Genomic DNA, 20,951 nt, shown 5'->3' with positions numbered 1-20,951 from the left:
CCTTTCTTGTTGTCTTTAAGCCCTCTCACCAGATTTAATTCAAAGTGGGCCTTAGCCTTTCTTGTCATATCCCTGCATTCCTTGACATACAAAATGTGCATGCAATGTGTCTTACTCTTGACATCAAATCTGGTAGGCAGAAGTTGCCAAATAAAAACCTTCTTCAAGTCCCCATTGTGCTTTTGGTTGCTTGCCTCTGTCCCAGTAAGCACTGGGAGTAGGTCACAATGTAGAAGGCTTCTCAAATGAGCCATGAAGATTGATAAAATACTGTCTCAAGTAGCTGTTGGCACTTTCCTGTCAAGCTTACTAATAAGTACTGTGTTACTGCTAGAGTCAACTGTCACATTTCCAGGCTAATAAATGGATCCTATGACAAAAAGTAAACACACACAAAAAAGGAGCTGATAAAGGATCTTTCTTTTTAATTCCATCTTTACGTATCCATAGAACATAATCAAATTGTTGACAGAGAAGATCTTCAAGTTGTAGGAGGACACACTGTTCAGTTTATGCCTTTATATAGTTGTAGTTATTCACAACTGAAGCCAGTAACTTAAAATGCTGCAGGATTTTTAGTTTGTTTAAAATTTTCAACTCATTTGAAAAGTCAGCTACTTCCTATATCAATTTTCATGCCTCTCCCTGTTTCTCCTAGCTGAGATTCTCTCCACACTAGGAAAAAAACAAACAACGAAAACAAAGACAACAAATTACCTACAAAAAGCAGATCATAGAAAAATTAATTCACAAAGATTCTTGTACCAAAGTACCTACGTACCCTTAATTCAGCACCCTTGCTGAAGTTCATTAAAATAGTTAGGACACTGGCAATTCCTACTGTTCTTTTAAATTTAGACTCCAATGGGAGTGAGATGTCTATTTTGTCAGTTTTATAACCATTTCCCACACGACCAAGGACGTTTGCAGCTCAGAAATTCTCTTGGAAACTCTGGAGAGAAGTAGTCTGTATAGGATTATAAGATTTTCTTCTCCATTTTTGTCCGCCCACAGCATGTCTCCTGCTCTGCATCTGCCAGTTCCTTCTCTCCTTATTCCTATCAAACTATCCTTCCCTTGTACATCTCTGCACACGTTGCCTCTAGGCTGCCCTTTTCCTTTTCCCATTCCCACTCTTCTGCATTGATTCAGACCACTTCTGACATTTGAAAATGTTGGCGTATTAGTTAAAGAAACAATATGACCTTCCATAAGGATGTTTAAATGTTAAATGCATATTAAAAGGACTGGCATTTTTTTGATGCATATACCAAGAGTGGTCTCCACATTCACTCAAGTACTAGAAGTAATTATACTTACTTTAATCCAATAAACGACAACTCCTTTTCTATAAATATGTACACAAATATTGATTTTTAGTACTTCCCATAAACACCTCTGAACTGTCTGAAGACTTTATAGAATTTGGTTGTGAATTGGTAAAGAAATATATGGATGTTGGTTTCATTAGTTTGTTTGAGGGTTCTTTCCACGGTCCAGTGAGACCTACTGCAGTGATTATTTTAGAAAATTAAGTTCTGTCATTTAGTTGTACTTATCACAGAAAATGCTTTTTAGATATAGTTTTATCCCTTTTCAGATCACTTGGAAAATAAGAATTTGAACAATAAGAAACTTTATAGAAAGTATCAAAATGTAAGAGTTTTTTTGCTACTGATGCCCTTTTATATTTACCACAGGAAAAAAACAGGTTAGTATAAGAGAATAAATCATAGAATCACAGAATCACAATCATAGAATGGCTTGGAATGGCTTCCAATGGGTTGGAAGAGGCCTCAAGAATCATCAAGCTCCAACCCCCCTGGTGCATGCAAGGCCACCAACTTCCTATCTAATATCTAATAGTAGACCAGGCTGCCCAGTGCCCCATCCAAGCTGGCCTTGAACACCTCCAGCGATGGGGCAGCAAATCGTTATGGCATGAAGTATCTGCAGAAAGTAGTACTAATCAATTCATATCACACTAACCCAGTATAAGTCAGATTGTTTTAAACCTCCACCTGCAGTCACCACTGTGCTGTTCCCAAGCAGTAATTCCTGAAACTGTGTAAACTACCAGACCTCAATGCAATCCCTATCACCCATATGACAAAGACTTCTTAACAGTAGTTCATATTAGAATGTTTGCTGGATGTGTCAGCATGATAAAACTTGCTCTCATTTCCCTAAGGAGAAGACAAAGTCGCCATTGGCCTTCTATGATGGAATGACGGCATTGGTGGACAAAGGGAAGGCGATCAACCTCATTTACCTGGACTTGAGCAAGGCCTTGACATGGTCCACCACCACATCCTCATCTCCAAATTGGAGGGATGTGAATTTGATGGGTGGAACACCTGAAGGATAAGAAATTGGTTGAAAGTCCACAGACAGAGAGTGGTGATCAATGGCTCTATGTCCAGGTGGAGGATGGTAACGAGCAGTGTCCCCCAGGGCTCTGTCTTGGGACCGGTGCTCTTTAACATCTTTATCAATGACATTGATGACAGAATTGAGTGCACCCTCAGCAAGTTTGCTGATGACACCGAGCTGAGTGGTGCAGTTGATACAGTGGGAGGAAGGGATGCCATTCAGAGGGACCTCAACAGGCTTGAAAGGTTGGCCCAGGTGGACCTAATGAGGTTCAACACAGCAAAGTGCAAGGTTTTGCACTTGGGCCAGAGGAATCCAAGGCATCCATACAGACTGGAAGGAGCAGTCCTTGAGAGCAGCCCTGCAGAGAAGGACTTGGAGGTCCTGGTGGATGAAAAACTGAACATGAGCCAGCAGTGTGCTCTTGAAGTTTGGAAAGCAAATGGTATCCTGGGATCCATCAGAAGAGGGGTGGCCAGCAGGGACAGGGAGGTGATTGTCCCTCTCTGCCCTTTTGAGGCCCTATCTGGAGTACTGCATCCAAGTCTGTGGCTTCCAGTACAAGAAAGACAGGCAGCTGTTGGAGAGGGTCCAGAGGAGGGCCACAAAGATATCAGGGGACTGGAGCACCACCCCTACGAAGACACGCTGAGGGAACTGGCCTTGCTCAGCCTGAAGAAAAGAAAGCTGTGGGGTGACCTCACTGCAGCCTTTTAGTACCTAAAGGGAGCCTAGAAACAGGAGGGTAATCAACACTTTGAAAGGGTAGATAACTGCAGGACAAGGGGAAATGGTTTAAAGTTGAAGGAGGGAAGATTTAGGTTGGATGTCAGGGGGTAGTTCTTTACTATGAGAGCGGTGAGGTGCTGGAACAGGCTGCCCAGAGAGGTTGTGGATGCCCTGTCCCTAGAGGTGTTCAAGGCCAGATTAGATGGGCCCTGGGTCTGGTCTAGCATTAAATGTGGAGATCAGTGTCCCTGTCTGTAGCAGGGGGGTTGGAGATTCATGATCCTTGAGGTCCCTTCCAACCTGGGCCATTCTGTGGTTCTGTGATTGTCCAGAATTGTCCCAGAATTGTCCAAATCTGTAGTCACACACTTTGTGGCACAGAGGGAAACAATACCATTGTTCTAGAATTTTTTCCATCTTGTCAATTTTCAGTAAATTTGCATTTTCCAAAAAGAGTACATGCATTGCAACAAGTGGCTAAATATGACAGTTGGACTAGATGATCTTATAGGTCGTTTCCAACCTTGTGATTCTATGATTGTAATATATCTTTTCATAAATATGTGAATAGAAAACCTGCACTTTGTATGTTGTCTGAACCGAGATCTTGCTGTTGTTTTACAAAGAACAAACATGAAAGGCAGGCTCCTTCTGTAAGTGTGATGCAACAAGATATAGTTCTGCTGGCTATCTCTGCTTTGTTTTTATGTCCTGCAGAGAGTGACATCTGTGTGCAAATTAACAACAGATTTGTGTAAGCTAGCTGTGAATGAAATATTTGGGGGAAAAAAAAAACCAGAAACTTATCTATAAAATAATTAATGTAACAATTTAATTCAGTTTTGAAACATATTACCTAGTTGATATATACATTGCTAACAAATCAAAGTATTAATTAGTACTAAATCAAAGTGAAATGTTGGACTAGAATGGGTAACTCCTAGATGTTTAATACTTAGTGTTTTAATGACTACATTAAGCAGTGCAGGACAGAACAAGTGTGTCTTTAGAGCAAAACAGCTGGTGCTGTGGATCTATATACACAGAAATGATTTGTTGGGGTTTTATTTTGGGCTAATCTGATCCACATGGTGAAAACAAATTAGAAACTGGAGCTCATTATGCGGCTCCTAGACCACATCTTTTGAGCTAGTTTCCTTCAAAAAAGGGATACAGTTTGTACACTCTACAATGCTCTACAGCATTAACTACAACATCAAAAGTGGGAGCAATCAGGATGTTTTATTCCTGATCTGAAATGAAACATTAATGTAATTACATCCACTAAAGTTAGTCATTTTGAAGCGCTGTTCATCCACAGACACAGAAAAAAATGTTCTTCAAAAAGTAGAACTGGCAACATACTGTTCTTCAAAACAGCACAAATAATTTTTAATTTGTATTTTTAAAACTCCTCAAAGGCTAGAAATTCAGGTTGTTACCATATAGGGCATTGATATTAACATGAAGTCAACACGTATTAAACACTTAGGTGGTCTTTGCAGCAGGAACTAGTGGTAGTCCCACCCTATTGCTCAGATAATGCCCTGTCCATCACACCAGAAAATTCTATTCACCCTTCTGCTCAGTAAAGACTATAATCACTGATGTAACATAGCTCTTCAGCTAGAGAACATGTGATACCTCTGCACAGCCCATCATCATGCTCAACCTGGACCAACCAAAAGTTAGAGATAAAGTGTGATTCAGCTGCCTAACATCAGTGCCTATATGGGTGTACACAGGACAGTGTAGATGTCAGGAAAAACATAGCTTCCAAATCCCATCTTTACTGAGCCTCCTACCCACAGTGTTTTAGCTTTATACATCATCCTGCATTATTCTAACCGACCTTTCCTATTTTGTTTCTAAACTATCTTCTCTTATTATTTTCCCCTTTGTGATTAGCTGCAAAATAGCTGTTTAAACAAGAGTCCTTCTCTGAAAGTGTACCTTCTGTTTTGAATATCTCAGCCTTTGATAATTATTAATGTACACACAGCAGCAAAGGAATGCTTTATTCACAATGTCATTAATGATACTCAAAGGACTGAAAATTACCATTTTGGATGTGTCCAGAGCAGTAAACTAGTAAACAAGCCTACAGTTAGTGCTATGGATGATTCGAATCAACAAGGGTGAAAAGATTTGGTTACTCTGTGTATTAGTGTTAATAGGAATAGATTATAGAGGAATATTTGTGATGTGACCTTCCATGCACTAATTGAAATAGTATTCAGAGTCAGCAGTGGAGTAATCAAGTTAAACACTGAATCATAAATCATCATGAAAAGTGCTGTCACAACTTAGCCATTAATGCCCTGTATTGCTGGGCAGCCTTACGAAAATATCTGCTATGCCGATCTTTAGGTTAATAGGAACAGAAATGGCATTTAAAGACTATTTGGATCAAATCTGCTGTAAGGTTGCAAGTGTTACTCTGTTAATTTACTGGTAATTTGAAGTGATGTAGTTAGGGTTAGAAGCAACGCAGCTGAGCCCCATATAGCTAAACAAAGGGTGGTAGAAATTAATCTAATATTTATCCTTTGCTATAAAATGTAATACTGACACAATATAAATATATATGTGTACTTTCCCTTTGTCCATCAGATAGCATTTGGTAGGGAGGTTAAAGTCAAAATGCATAGAAATTATGGGTTTTTCTTGCTAATGCAGTTTGAGAAGACGTTTCTATATATTTTAAACACAGATGGCCAAATCTGATTTTGCTGCTTTTATGAAAACAGAGGGATTTTTAACAAAGGTTTTCTATAAAACAAATTACTTCTGTGTTATTTTTTAAATTCAGATTTTCTTCAATCTAGTATATGCAAGAAGGAGAAGTAAAGCTTACCCTCCAGAAGCAGAGAGAAATGAATTTTCCAAAGGCAGTAAATATTTCTTCATTGTAATTTTTTAATTGAGATTTGATCAAAATAATAAGCATAAAAAATATCACAGCTGGAATGATGTATACGTCTTCTAATAAAGACCTATGTCTCAACACTGGCAAATCTTTTGCTAATTTGATTCGTTACTCATCAGATTACTTAGACAACAATATGCATAATGTTTGGGGGGACATCTATTTATCATGATTTGTTTCAAATATTGATAATTAACGTTAATGTAAATTACACCCGGCATCTGGTACAAAGGAATTCCTTTTAAACAACAAGCAAAAGCAGTCCTTTAAAAACTTCATAGTTAAGTATCTTAACTTCAAGGAACCATCACGTTCATATAAAGATTTGTCAAGTGCAGCTCTGAAATATTAAAATCCAGAATAAACAATATTTTCTGCAAAACTACATTGCATATAAAGAACCATACTACAACTGTGTCTATTCATGGCCAGATCAGAACGGAAAAAAGTAAAATGTTAAGACTAATGATGGATTGCAAAACAAAACCAAGAATTTAGCTAGCTCCAATCCACTATCCTGCACTTCCTTTTTTTATTATCAAGTGCCTATGAAGTTCTCCACATTAAGCTGAGATTAAGTTCCGTGCGCTATTTTACTGGTGTAAATTAGATTGATGTTATTCCAGAACTTGCCTAATCAAGCTGACAATAATATTTAGGCATAGAATCTGAGGAGTTTATGGTTTTAGTGGTAAATTATAATGAAAAGAAATTAATAAGAAAGCTACAAATGAATAAAGACATACAATGCATTTCTAAACAAAACATGACCGCAAACAACTGCTAAATAGAACTGCCATAAAATCTATCTGGGTTTGCAGGACCCTGTCATTACTTTGTGCACCGCTCAGACAGATTCCCGTGGCTGATTTATTCTGAAGTGTGGAAAGGTGCTAGAATTAGGCATGTTTTCAACATTTGGATAGCAAGTACAACAGAACTATGACTTAGATACAGTGTGTGATTCACCACATGTAATTTTAGCTAACTACCTGGAATCTAACCTAACCTGTGAGCCATAGATAAAAACAGTCACTTCAAGAAAAGAATTCATTCACTTACTCTGCCATTTGGTAGGCTCCTACCCAAATGCCTAAAATGACTACAGATGATCACATATAATAAACAGTTTAAACTTGTCCCCTTGAGATGCTGAATTTGTCATTGAGAACAGCTAGAATGAGATTTGGTAGCCTTAATACAGGCACATATAGTCCCATGTGAGACAGGAGACCCCAAACATCTGTCTGTCTGGTCTGACTGATGTGGTACAGAAGGCAAGTTCTGTGAACAGAAATGGTGGTACTGCAACGCATCTCACATCACACTGGAATCTTCTGAGTAAGGAACTAAATCATGCTCATTCTCGGGAGTGACAAATTAGGGCTCCAGGGAGACCTCATTCTGGCCTTCCAATACTTGAAGGGAGCATATAAACAGGAAGGAGAACAGCTGTTTACATGGGTGCAGAATGATAGGACAAGGGGGAATGGTTTAAACTAAGACTGGGGAGGTTTAGGTTAGATATTAGGAGGAATTTTTTCACACAGAGGGTGGTGACACACTGGAACAGGTTGCCCAATGAGGCTGTGGATGCCCCATCCCTGCAGGCATTCAAGGATGTGGCTCTGGGCAGCCTGGTCTGGTGGTTGGCAACCCTGCACATAGCAGGGGGTTTGAATCTAGTTGATCATTGTGATCCTTTTCAACCCAGGCCACTCTATGATTCTTTGATTCTATGATACCATGATACTATGATTCTAGGAATTCCACTCATAAATCTGAAACAGGTTTAATGCAAACTGCATACTATGCAAAGAATTACATTAACTTACAATTGGTGGGACAATAGCATGAAACCTAAACATGGATGTCTGCCTTTTCTACTAGGAAAACAATGAAACTTGGGTGAGTTACGTTATTAGCTTGTTCACAAGCAAGGATCCAACTTCAAATGCCCAAAATCATAAGCAAGGAGAAATTGTCCATGTACACTTTTGCCATATTTGTTTTTGCTTTACTCTATTCTTTGAAAGATAATTTAACATCTCAACAATTTTTTTAGCACCAGTCCATGTGAAGAAAAATAAAGAAAAAAAAAGAAAAAAAGGAAAAAAAAGTTTGTTTTGCTTCATTTAATATGAAATCTTCAGAATATGTCTAACAAGTGTTTATGAATTTTTCCAGAGTGTTGTCTAAAGAGCCAAATAGCTATTCCCAATTTTTATACATTGTGAGCATATGTAAAATAACTAATAAGAGCTTCTTCCCTCATAAAAAAATGAATTTCAAAGCACCAAATGGATCTGAAAATATGGATATTTTTGGGAATCCATCTAGTAGCATGAAACTGCATTTCGACAATAATTTGATCACAGAAAAGTTAAAAACTCACTTTATAAAGTTATGTTCTTTACCACAACCTTGCTGCAGAGAAGAGCTGCACTTGCTTTGTGATGGAAGTACTTGAGGGCAATGAGAAATCCATGTCTGGAAAAGTTTTACTGGTTTTAGGAACAGAGAAACATCTGCTCACCCAGAAAGCCAGCTCAGCTGGCAAAGGAAACAAAGCAGACCTACTACAAACTTCATGGTAAACCATCTTCCATGATATGGATTGCTGTTAAAGTTCTTCTACAATATTACTTTTGTCTCAGGATATGACTCCTTCCACTCAGAAGGTCTTTTCCTATCTGGATGATGCTAACTATACTTGATACAGAACAACACAATACTCTAAGAACACTGAGTAATAGGGATACCAAGCAATTTTTTTCACGGGGTTTTATGGGAAATCGCGATTTACTGCATTTCCAAATACGTTCATTTTTAGCTGTTATTGCTAAATTCAGCCTCAGTATAAAAGAGTATAATTCTATTGAAGTCAGTGGTGGTATATCAGTGCTGTATATTCCCTAGTTGGACAATGAAGCTGTAAATAACCAAATACATCAAAAATAAAAATTGATTACTCTATTTTATAGTCTCTTAGAGTGAATAAGTTTATGATTTAAAACCGTGTCATAATAAAACCATGCTGGGAGGAAATGAGAGAGAGAATGCAACATAATGGGCCAAATACAGTTCTCAGCCAGAACAATTACATTCACGTCTACAAAAGTGTGCCCATTTGAGAGGTCTCTTTAAAAAACAAGGGGATAATAAGTTGTCAGTTTACATTCTTGTTTACTTATGAAATGGGAAATGAGTATATGCTTTAAATTTAAATCTCATTGTTAATGAAAAGTGATTCACAAAAAAAAAAAATCAGAGCATTTTGTTCAGTCTGAGAACTTGCATCTGTAGATGAGAAGCTCACATTCACACTAGGAACTCTTTGAAATGATCTACTGGCCAGATAGAAGCCATAGGCAGAAAACAAAAGCTGCATTTCCAAAATAAACAATAGGTTTTCAAAAGGTGGAGAACTGCCACCTACCAATGACATCTGTGATCCACGTGGCTCATGGGCACATGGTGGCTTTTGTTGTTTAGTTGTGTCATTTGACAGATATTATTTTTACTTCTGACCTTCTCTTCTGATCTTTTTATTTATTCATAATTGTGTCTATTATGTTTAATAATATTCACATTTTTTGCATTTACCTGTATAGCCCCTATTACCTGATCAGCTTGGTAGAACAAGAGCCAATGCCTGTCCTCAAAGACGCTGAAAATTGCCCTAAATTATTCACACAGTTCTAACTGGAAATAATTCTTATATATTTATGCATACACACAAGTGTGTGTGTTTCTGTGTATAAATAAAACCAAAATAAATAAAAAGTCAATGCAACACAGATTACACAGCGTAGCTGTGTTCTGCTTTGCTGTAATCTTCTATAAATCCAGCTTGCACAAATTTAGCAGGTGCTTTTATATTTATATATATAAATGTAAATCATGTATTATTATGCACACACAAATTATGTTTTCACACAGTATGCAGTTTACTTCACTTGATGCTGAAAAATATGCAATTTCTTTCTAGCTAATGATGAAGTAAAGGAAGGAAAAGATATATATGTTCGCTCAAATTGTTAAAGCTGATTTTTTCTTAGGTCTGAATCACTGAAATCTACTGTAGTGACCCCATCTTGCACGGTGTAATTCCCCAAAACTTCTAAGTCAGTCAATGATAAGAGGCTGATCTAAATGCTTCCACTGCATTAATCAAATACCAGGTCTAATTAAAAGAGCCATGCACAAAGCTTTTTCAAAATGTTGCTCAGGTATTGCAATAATTTCTGATCACCCAAGCCTGGAAGACAAATAATTAGAGCTGCCAGAGCATTCTGATGAGTGATGTCAGCATCTCCAAGTGACCTTCCCTCTACTAATTAATTTTCATCTTAAGAAAAGAGACCCTGTTGTTGCACATTATTAATTGAGTTCACTAAAAGATGCGCCTGATTAATTTTTGTTGATAATACTTGTCATTCTATGCAGCGGCTGTAATCATTCTATTGGGTTTTATTTTTTTAACTTGATCTAGGTCTTTTACAATGTGACTGATACAGTTTCTTCTATACAGAATACCACGCAGAAGGGCATAGTCTATAATGTGAGTACACAGTTTTCATTGTTTTTGATGGTTTAGGTCAAGTGGAACTTTGATGTCTAGTTTGCTAACTTATTTCCAGTTAATTGATTTTTTTTTCCCCCAGCACCTTCGTTTTTCTTCAGCTTCCCAGATTAAGGGATTCTCACCTTTTTCCCACTTATGTCCTATCTATCACCTGCCTTTGATCATCCTCTAGCCAAAGAACATTTTTAGGCTGGCTCACAGAAGGTGCCCCAGAAGCCCAACAACTCAGATGGCCCAGGACAAAAGCTAACAAAGCCAGAGTACATGGCTGAAACTTGGCCACCACCAATCACCAATGTTATGGGTTTGATCTCAAGCCTACCTCTCTCTAGTGATCATCAAGTCTGTTTTGTCAAAGTCAGGGGACCACAGCCATTCGTATGAAAACAGTCATTCTGCAGGGTTTTTTTTGTACAGCCCAGAAAGAGAGGAGACATGAATTGCCACATGGATAGAAGTCATGCTGCAACATCAAGGCCAGTTTCAGCGTGGTTATAGAGGCACCAATAGATAAACTCTTCCAATATAACTCAATAACAGTTATATGCCATGGATACAGAACCAAATCTTTCATTTTCTGATCTTAAAGGCATTAGTTGACCCAAAATTTAGTTCTCTCAAACTCTCCTGCTGAAACTCACATAGTTTTTGTTGTTCAGTGTTTGTAGGACCAGGGGGAGATGAATCCACAGGACAACAAGCTGCCTCAGATCATACATCATCACTTCATATATTTTGATATAGCCCTATCCTATTCAGTCCCATATGTGAAGACAGAGCCATATGTCTGAACATGTTGGGGATCTTATGTACTCAGGAATCCCATGCCTATAATGAACACAGCTGAGCATAATGTCTTGTAATAATAAGCAGTACATTATCAAGAAATTTTCAGGAGGTGAAACTGATTTCCTGGTAAGTGATCTTAAAATGTATAGGGAATGTAAGTAATGAAAATATACATACTTTTTCCTACTTTGAAGAGCATTTTAATCATGTTTTAATCAAGATAGCCACGATTACCGATTTATCAAATATCAATTTAACAACAAAGATTATGGAAATTTTCCCCAACCTGGCGAACAAAATATGATTAAAAGAGTTCTTCAGAGCACTGTGATGAAAATATGCATAACTCCATTCTTCAGATACGTTCTAGCACATGAAGAGATCAACATATTGTTAAAGCAGTAGGCTGTCTAGATAGAAAAAAAGTGGGAGAGTGAGTTATAAATTGCAGCAAAAATAATTATTTTACAACAGATTTGAAGGTTTCTCTTCTCATACATTCAAGACTGGATATCATTTCTCCACATTACATTAGAAGGAAAGCAAGAACATACCTTTATTTATCTTTGCAAATCTTATTTATTCATCAGTGCAAAGATTGACTGATATGTAGGTAGTAGAATTATTTGAAAGTAGAGAAATGTTTTGTTTAGTTGCTTATATTCTTAAGTTCTTCAGATACTATCAGAATGAGGATAGGCACATACATAGAAAGGATAAAATAATTTTGTATAATAACTTTAGCTTTACAGGAAAGATTAAAAATACATTTAAACTACTAAAAAAACTGCCTAGTATATAAAATATCCCACTGATGTTTAAAAATGGTTAATAGAATAAAATAGCTTTTATTTTAAAAGAAATTTCTTCATAATGTCTTTATCTCATGGTTTGATCACTAGGATGAGAAAGTATTCAGGATAAGTATGCATTCATCTTGAAGTGAACGTGCACTTATACACCCACACCCACATGTGAGTGCATACAGGCACAAAACACACATAATTTAGCCTTCTCAATAGGTGTCTTCCAGGACACTTCTAAGGGATATCACTTCCCCCAGGATAAATGCTCAGTGTGTATGAAACAAAGAAAGAATTGGGAAAATACAATCATTGCTTACAAGCAATAGATATATCAGAAATTATACACTGTCCTCCCTCTATCCCTATGCCTTAGGCCAATGCTAACAACACAGGTAGGCCAAAGAAAACCCAAGTTCTTGGGAAAAAAACTGCAGTCTCCTCTTCCTTCTTTTTCTCCTTCTGAATAAGGAAGAACTAAATGGTCACAGAATGAGCTGTTTCATCTATGGGGATCCAGAGGAAAACAAACTCTGAAAAATGCAAATATATGTGTATATATCTGTCCTCAGCTTTCTGAACTATTTCCCTCTGCAGACATAGTTATTTTTATACAATCAAAACCATAGAATGGCTTGGGTTGAAGGGTACCTCAAGGATCATCAATCTCCAACGCTCCTGCCACAGGCAGGGCCACCAACCTCCATATCTAATACTAGACCAGGCTGCCTTGGTCATTTGATTCAATTCAGTGAAATAATAGAAGCCTGAGATACTTTTATGGTGCGGGAAGAAAAGGCTTTCTTTCAAGGCGCAGCTGGACATAACAAGTAGCTGAGATCACATCCTCAGTTTTGTCTTCTGCTCATGTATATAACACTGCATGATGTGTCTTTGACAATCAAACTATACTTCCTTCTCCCCTTCCACACATTATTCAGGAAATTTCTTATTCAGCTGCTAGATGCAAGAAAAAACTAGTTGTCTTCTTTTTGGTAAAAGGATATCTGAGATGGAACTCAGCTCCCAGTTAAAGCCACCTAAATTAGATACCTATGTGTAAATCTGTGGATAAACTAGGAGTCAAATCTCCCAGTATCTTCGGAAGAATGAGGAAAGAGATTTGATTTAGTTTCTTAAACAAAGGTGTTTAGGAACACTATACAAAGCCCAAGACGACTGCGTGGAATTGGTAGGTATGGGGCAGAATCTATGGGAGACACATGCACGTCTGGAAAGACAGACAGGGACTGATGAAATATCGTGGGACGTCTCAGATGGTATTAGATAGGTATCACTGTTGATGGTACTGACTGCAATGATATTTTAGTTGCATTGGCTGAGACATCTCACTCCTGTTTAACTACATATAGCTATCAACTTATGAGGTGAATTGTAGCCTGCTCCAAACTCTTCCTGGGCCACTTTACCTACCCAAAATGCCAATTTTTATAACATAGTCAAGCCATATAATGCTGCCACTATCTAGTTCAGTTTTGGTATTTGGCATCTGATCTGATAGAGATTTGGCATCATCTCTACTTCTAGCTGTTGTTAAGTCACCTGATACACTGATCTTCTCCGTAACTCTGAATTTAACTTATTTCCTCAGAATTAAAGCTGGAAATAAATACAAGCCATCTGCCTGGAAGAGTTAAAAGAACTACAACCCCATGAGCTTGCATACACCATTTATTGGATGAGATGTCCACTTTCCCTTATAAAATGACACATTAGTTTAAACCACTGCAGCTCACGTTTACTTCCCACTGAGAGTAAAACAGAATCCCTCCACACCATTTTATTTAATTAAGTGACAGAACAAAAATCTTTACAGACCACAAGATGTTCTGACAAAATCAAGTTCTCTCTCTCCCAGTGCGCCTTGCCAATAAACTTCCAATCTTTTGAAATGGTCAGGTTTAGAAAGATCTATCTAATCTGCATATTGTGTGAATCTTGGAGACTTACTTGGACTCCTAGATGTTTGGAGCTACTGGAATTTTCAATTAAATTTGATCTAAAGAGTAGTCGCTCTGAAAATATGAATCTTCTAAAATTAACACTTGAGCAGGGAAAATCATTAGTGCCTGCTTTAAGGAAAATCATAGAATCAGAATCATAGAATTGCTCAGGTAGGAAAAGACCTTAAAGATTATTAAGTCCAACCACAACCTAACCATATGACTCTAACTCTAACAAACCCTCTGCTAAATCATGTCCCGGAGCAGCACCATATCCAAACGATTTTTAAACAAATCCAGGGATGGTGATTCAACCACCTACCTGGCGAGCCTATTCCAGTGCTAAAAAACAAAACAAAACAAAACAAAACAAAACAAAAAAAAAACAAAAAAAACCTTTCTGTAAAGAAGTTTTTCCTGACATCCAACCTAAACCTGGCACAACTTGAGGCCGTTCCCCTTCATTCTGCCACCTGTCACCAGTGAGAAGAGACCAGCCCCGCTCTCACTGCAATCACCTTTCAGGTATTGGAAGAGGGCAATAAGATTTCCCCTGTCTCCTCTTCCCCAGACTAAACAGCCCCAGTTCCTTCAGTCGTTCCTTGCAGAGTATATTCTTCAAGATTATAAGGGAAGCTTCTCTAGAAGAACTAGAGAGCTGTTATCAGAGGCAGCTGCAGGGAACGTTTCAACCACAAGAGAAGTAGCCAGGAAAGCACTCAAGTTACTAGATCTCTGACAATTTAGACAGGAGACATAGGGCTGTAGAAACATAGCTATATGGGGATTTGCCTTGACTCCAGCAGCAGGTACCCTTAGTACTGCATCTCAGCGGCATTTCTACATTCTGACTGTTGGCATTGGGTTTGATATACTGGTGATGGGTTTTGTGTTGTATTACTGAAGGAGAAGCTTCAGCTCACTGTACAATGACTAACACAGATAAGTGTCAAGCAATGACTTTTATCTGCACCTGACCTGGGCTGAGTGAAATGAGTTATGGATGAAAAATTTTGCTGTCTATTACAGATCCCTGAGTCTACCAGTCCTCCAAATAATCTCCAGCATTAGCGCTAAGCTATCTTTTGTCAATGACACACAGCGATAAAGTTTTAATATTCTTGTAGACTTTTCCTGTTTAGGATATTCTCAAATTCGTCTTTGAATGTAAGCTGATGCCAGCTGTACATGTACACACAGTGTATGTGTAATTGTTTGGGATGATATAAGCTTCCATCTGAAAGAAGATAAGCTGAAATTCCCAATTGTGTTTTCATCAATGACCTGCTATTAGGCCCAAGAGCTACTGGGTTAAATGTCAATGATCTGGTATCTGCACTGTTGCAAAGCAATCTCTTCATTCACCAAATTTCTTCCATTAGACCAAGTACAAATCAGAGCAACTACTTCCCCATTTATGAGATTTATACATCCATTTAAAGAAATTTTTCTTGTGAAACCACTGATAATATCACCTCAATAGTAACGTGAATGGTAGAAGTAAATTTCCTCCCAGCTAGGCACAACTTTTGTGTCAGCAGGAACCTGCAGAACATGCTGGCTTATAGAAATGAAGACAGATATAGGCAATATAGGCATATTAAATCTGTCCTTTGTCAAACTATGAATCAAATTTCCTATCAAGTTTTTAGGTTACCTTGGAGGAGGGAGAAAGGAAAATAACACTAAACTAAATCCAACCAACCAAACCAAACATAGAATAACTTAAAGTAGTCCCAACAGAACTGAAGAAGGACAGTGTAATTCCTCTGTTCAGTTATCCTTATTTCACAACTATTTTTACAAGGTCCCAAAGATATAAGAGGCCAGACTTCTAGCTGCAGTGTGTGCAGTGAAGACCTCCTACTCTTTTTTGGTTTTCTTTCACCTCTCTCTCAAAGATGTTATGAGATGCTGACATCCTGAACTGCCTCTGCTCCTCTGCCTTTAAGTTTCACATTGTCAAGTCAACAATGTCTCTGCTGTCTCTTTTCTCCGGGGATATACTTCCATTTGAATTTCTGGCATTCATAAGCTCACCAAAGTTCATATACAAAACTCTTCCCATTCTCACTTTGGGAGGTATTAATCTTATTTCCTGGAGTAAGAGAGCTCACCCATTACCATATAACATAGTTCCTCTCCTGGGAACAATAGACAAATACTCGCAACATTTCTTTTAACATTGATGATGCAAATATTTAGAGCAGACTCAACTAACACTCAATAGTGGTTTCAGTATAGTCTCAGTATGGAGATGGAGAGGAAGGTGAGGAGAAAGAGTGTTAAAAACCCTGGCTTTTAATAATTAAATGTTCCAGCTATGTCCCTTGTGCTGTATAATGCTTTGTTGCTCATTATGTTATAATCATAGGCATGATGAACAAGCTAGACTACACAAACTGGGATTACAAGAAGCCATGAGAAGGACTTTAGTTATCTGCAGTTATAAATTACAACTATTGCTCTTATAATATTTAAAGGATTTTGTCTATCCGATGCAAAAAACTCCTCCACCCCTTCTGTTTCTATGTGCTGTGGGGGCTCACAGTGTTTATTTTCATTCCAGTTTCATTTTCCAATTGATTTCCATTTGTTTCATTTTCTCTTGACATATCAGAAGTCATCAATCACATAATTAAAAAGGAGCTGCAAAATAATGATTAATTACTATCCAGAGCAAAGGAATGTTAAATCTCCACAACAATTGAATACATTCCATGAAGGGGTGAGCACCCCTCCAAGAAACAGACATAACTTGTTACACCAGCTTCACCCATTTTGGAGGCAGAGTTTAGAGGGCTGTTTTTCTGATGATAAATTGTACTTCAAAGTACCAAAGTGGAATCAAGAGTTGGAAAATGAATTCTAAAAAAAAAAAAATGTCTTTGCTTCATTTGGAATCTTTGTTCTAATTAGGTTTTAATTATAAAATTGCATAATATATTTCCATTGGAAAAACTTCCCTACTTGGTCTACAACATGGACAACGCTGCACAAATGAGACAGCTCGTCTGTGTTTCCTCTTAGATTCATATTTCAGAATACAGTCCAAAGGCTAATTTACTGACCAACATTCAAACCTCACCTCAAAAATATTTTCCTGGATAGGATTTGTTTTTATGACACAGCTAAAAAGTGTCAGAAAATTTCACAAACATTAATGGATGCATGCAGGTTTACAGCACTTTGGGGGACAGGAATGCAATCTGCATTTCCAATGTTATGCTCTTTAGAAACAGTTTCTGCTTCATTTCACATAGTCCTTACAATGGCAAGTACAAAGACGAGCCCTCCTGCACAGTGCTGCAGCTTCAGGTCTGCACATTTCCAGTAGTCAAAGATAGAGCATATCTTAGGGACTTCCCAGAATACCACACTAATTACTACCATTTGTAGTAACTGATAGATCTGTTGCAAAAAAATAGAAATCAGCCCATAACCAAAAAGTACATTTTTGTCCTAAGAGGACAAAAACTGTGATTCACTCCTTTCCTAATATCTATTCCTGTCATCACTGACAAAAGACATCAGTTCACCAAAATTAGGTAAAATATTAAGAGCATCACACTAAACTGCAAATAAATAAATAAATAAATAAATAAATAAACCACTGTTTTGCTTCTAAAATATATCTGAATATTTTCTGCACTGACATCTCAAACAAACAAAAAGAATAGTCTAGAAACCTCAAGTCTGGTATAGTAATCACCTGAAAAGTGTAACTCAGAATTGGGAAACATGAAATGTGGGAACAGCAGGATTTGCTGGAGTGAAGTGTGAGTTTAACAATGCCCATATGTAAAAAATTTGTCCTGGAAAATTTAAAGGCTTCCAGGAGGCCACAGAAGTATGCCAAAATGCTCTCTGGACAGACTATTGAACAAAGCTCAGCCAGATACATAGGTTCAGTTACTTTAAATTACAGAATCTTCAGGACTGAACTAAATGGCAAAGCTGGGATGTTATGAATCTTGCCTCATCCCACAGTCCATGATGCTTCATTAATTATCATTTTCAGTCCACTGCCCATGACAATGCTGTTAATTTTACAGGTTTCTGAGTAACTCCTCTGCATCAGTAGTGGATGGTAGTGTATCTTCTGGTGAGACACAGATTTTAAAATGTTTTTGTAACCCAAACTTGGCAGGAGAACCTAGTGCTTCCAGCTCAGAAGACATTTTCTGCTGCAAACAATGCTGGGTATTAAAATCACAGTATTCAAAGTACTGCAACTGCAGCAAAGCAAATATCAATGTTTATATCTATGCTGGAATAAATGTGTAGCTTAAAGAAGCAAAAGGTTTACCCATTCCATACATACAAAGTTAGAAAATGTAATTCCAAGAGTTGTAAAAGGATGGTGATGGGAAAGGGAAACCAATGAAAGGATGTTTGACTGCAATGCCAAAAAGCTTTGCAACGGTTCTACACATCCAATTCCATAACGGATTGATTTCTATGGTGTTCTATTAGGAGACAAATATAAAATACATGACTAAATGTGCATCTTCAGTTACCTGTACAGTCCCTAGAACAATTTTTGTAAACTCAATTGACATATAGTATAGAAAACATTACTTTTCAACATTCTTTAAGCAATAGTGCTTTAATTCTGATATACTGCTCTAGTAGTAGAGTTCAAGCTCACAAAATGAACTGAACATTAGCTGTCATGTAACCACCTATAGCTGACTGTTGTCCACAGAATCTTTATCAGATCTGATATCACCAATTTGGAGATGACATTTTACATAGTTATCATTTTCTGCTCCAGATGATCTCATTAGGCTTCAAGAGTTTGATCCACCTTATATTTAGATTTTATCTGAACTACAGATTTAATTGTTTTCCAAATTCACTGTTCATTGTTTGAAACCTCAAAAGAAAGAAACAAACAAGCAGAAAACACCTTCAACACATAACAACATAACTGCCTGAAGGTCTGGTATATTAGTTTTCTTACAATTGTATTATGGACATGAATAATAGAAGACATCCATATATCATTAAATGATGTTGTTTCAAGTTTCATTATGTTTTCAATCTAATTTTTTATATTACCACAGATATTTTTATGGTATTACTGAACATCAAATACCACATACATAGCCCATATTTTTTATAGGGTATCCTTAAAAAACACTGCAAATACTAATGTATTCTGTACATTCCTAATTGTGATTTAAATGAACGATTGTATAATCAAAATTTATTTCATTTATGTAAGGACTATCTATTTGCTACTGCCACACATTTACAGTAATATTGCAGATAATATATTGACCTACTGATTTCATTTTTTTAAAACATTTGTGGACCACATTAAAATCTGCCTGTAAAAAGTACAGTCTGATTATAGTTACAGCACTGTAAATGTGGGGCAATCATTTGAGTGACAGTGAGGTTTGACCATTTAACTGTTTTACTGAGCACCTATATACAGTTCTAAGAAAAGAGCTCAATTACAATAACAAGGAAAAAAATATCACTAAAATGTGGCAAAGCCCAGAGACAAGCCCAGCTGCTTGAAGTTTATTTCTCTTCTGTACAAGCAGATCATTGGAAAACTCAATCAGTGCTGTAATTTTAACTCACACATCAACTCTCTGATTAAAACACATGAATGGGCTTTGATATCTGACTTACATAAGGCTATTCTTGCATCCTCATGGAAGGAACACAGGCACCATAGGGATGAATATACAAGAGAGAATGGGAAATGACATGATCCATCAGTACCAGAGAATGGGGCAAGGAGGTATAGGAGGTATATTAAAATGCAAGGCTCACATTAACTCCATAAGTCCAGTGTGGATATATGCAATGAGAGACACCCTAGTTGCCATTTAAGAGGGCGGCACTTGAGAAATACATTACACAGGGTTCCTCATTACTCATTAGGACTGAATCACCCTTCACTCTCCTTCATACGCCTTCTTGAATCTGCCCTATAGTCTTTTACAGGGAAATAACAATAAACTCTCTTATCAGCAGTGCGTTGTAGCAGATACAATACAAGGGGATGGGGTACTGAGATCAAAAAGAGCATGAAAAGCATTTCTGCCAACATTGTACAAAATATTGAACATCTGCTATATCTGGGATCCTGGGAGTTGTAATTATAATTTTTGAAATCTTCACACAAGAGTTATAAATATTAGAACTGTAGCCTGTGAAAGCCATGAAATATTTAAGTTGTTTGGCAGGCTTAAGAAAAACTCATAAACTTAATTTAAGCAGCCAAACACTGTATTTTTACAGATTTTACATCTTTCATGTCATTAGTCATATAAATTAAAGCAACCATAGAGCAGCACAGAAGTTGCAATGGCGAGTCCTGTGGGTAAAAAAAAAGGTCAGCTTGAGATTTAAGGCTTTCACCAACACTTCACCTTTCCACTCACCCTGTATTTCAAATCTTGTATTGAATTTGTCATAGGTATTTTTAAGGCATCCATTATCTTATTGTCTATTAAGTTACAGTTCTGTGCTTAATGCTGTATGCATGTACAAAGGTAGTGGGCCAAATTCACAAGTTATTTGGCACGGGTCTTGTAATACAAAGTAATCCCCAACTCACCCTACTTATGCAGCCTGGTGAGGCTCTCCTGAACTATTGGTGAGACACTCAAAGTCTTTCCCACCAATACTACTCTACAGAAATAGGAGACAATTATACCATCCAAACAGTGATACAAGCTCGAGGCAAAGTTTGTGGTTTTACAAAGATCAGTGATGAAAGGCATTAGAGAAGGAGCATAGATAATCTGGTA

This window comes from Lagopus muta, chromosome 1 (genome assembly GCF_023343835.1).
Source record: "Lagopus muta isolate bLagMut1 chromosome 1, bLagMut1 primary, whole genome shotgun sequence".
Classification (NCBI taxonomy): Eukaryota; Metazoa; Chordata; class Aves; order Galliformes; family Phasianidae; genus Lagopus; species Lagopus muta.
Note: the sequence above shows the minus strand (reverse complement) of the source record.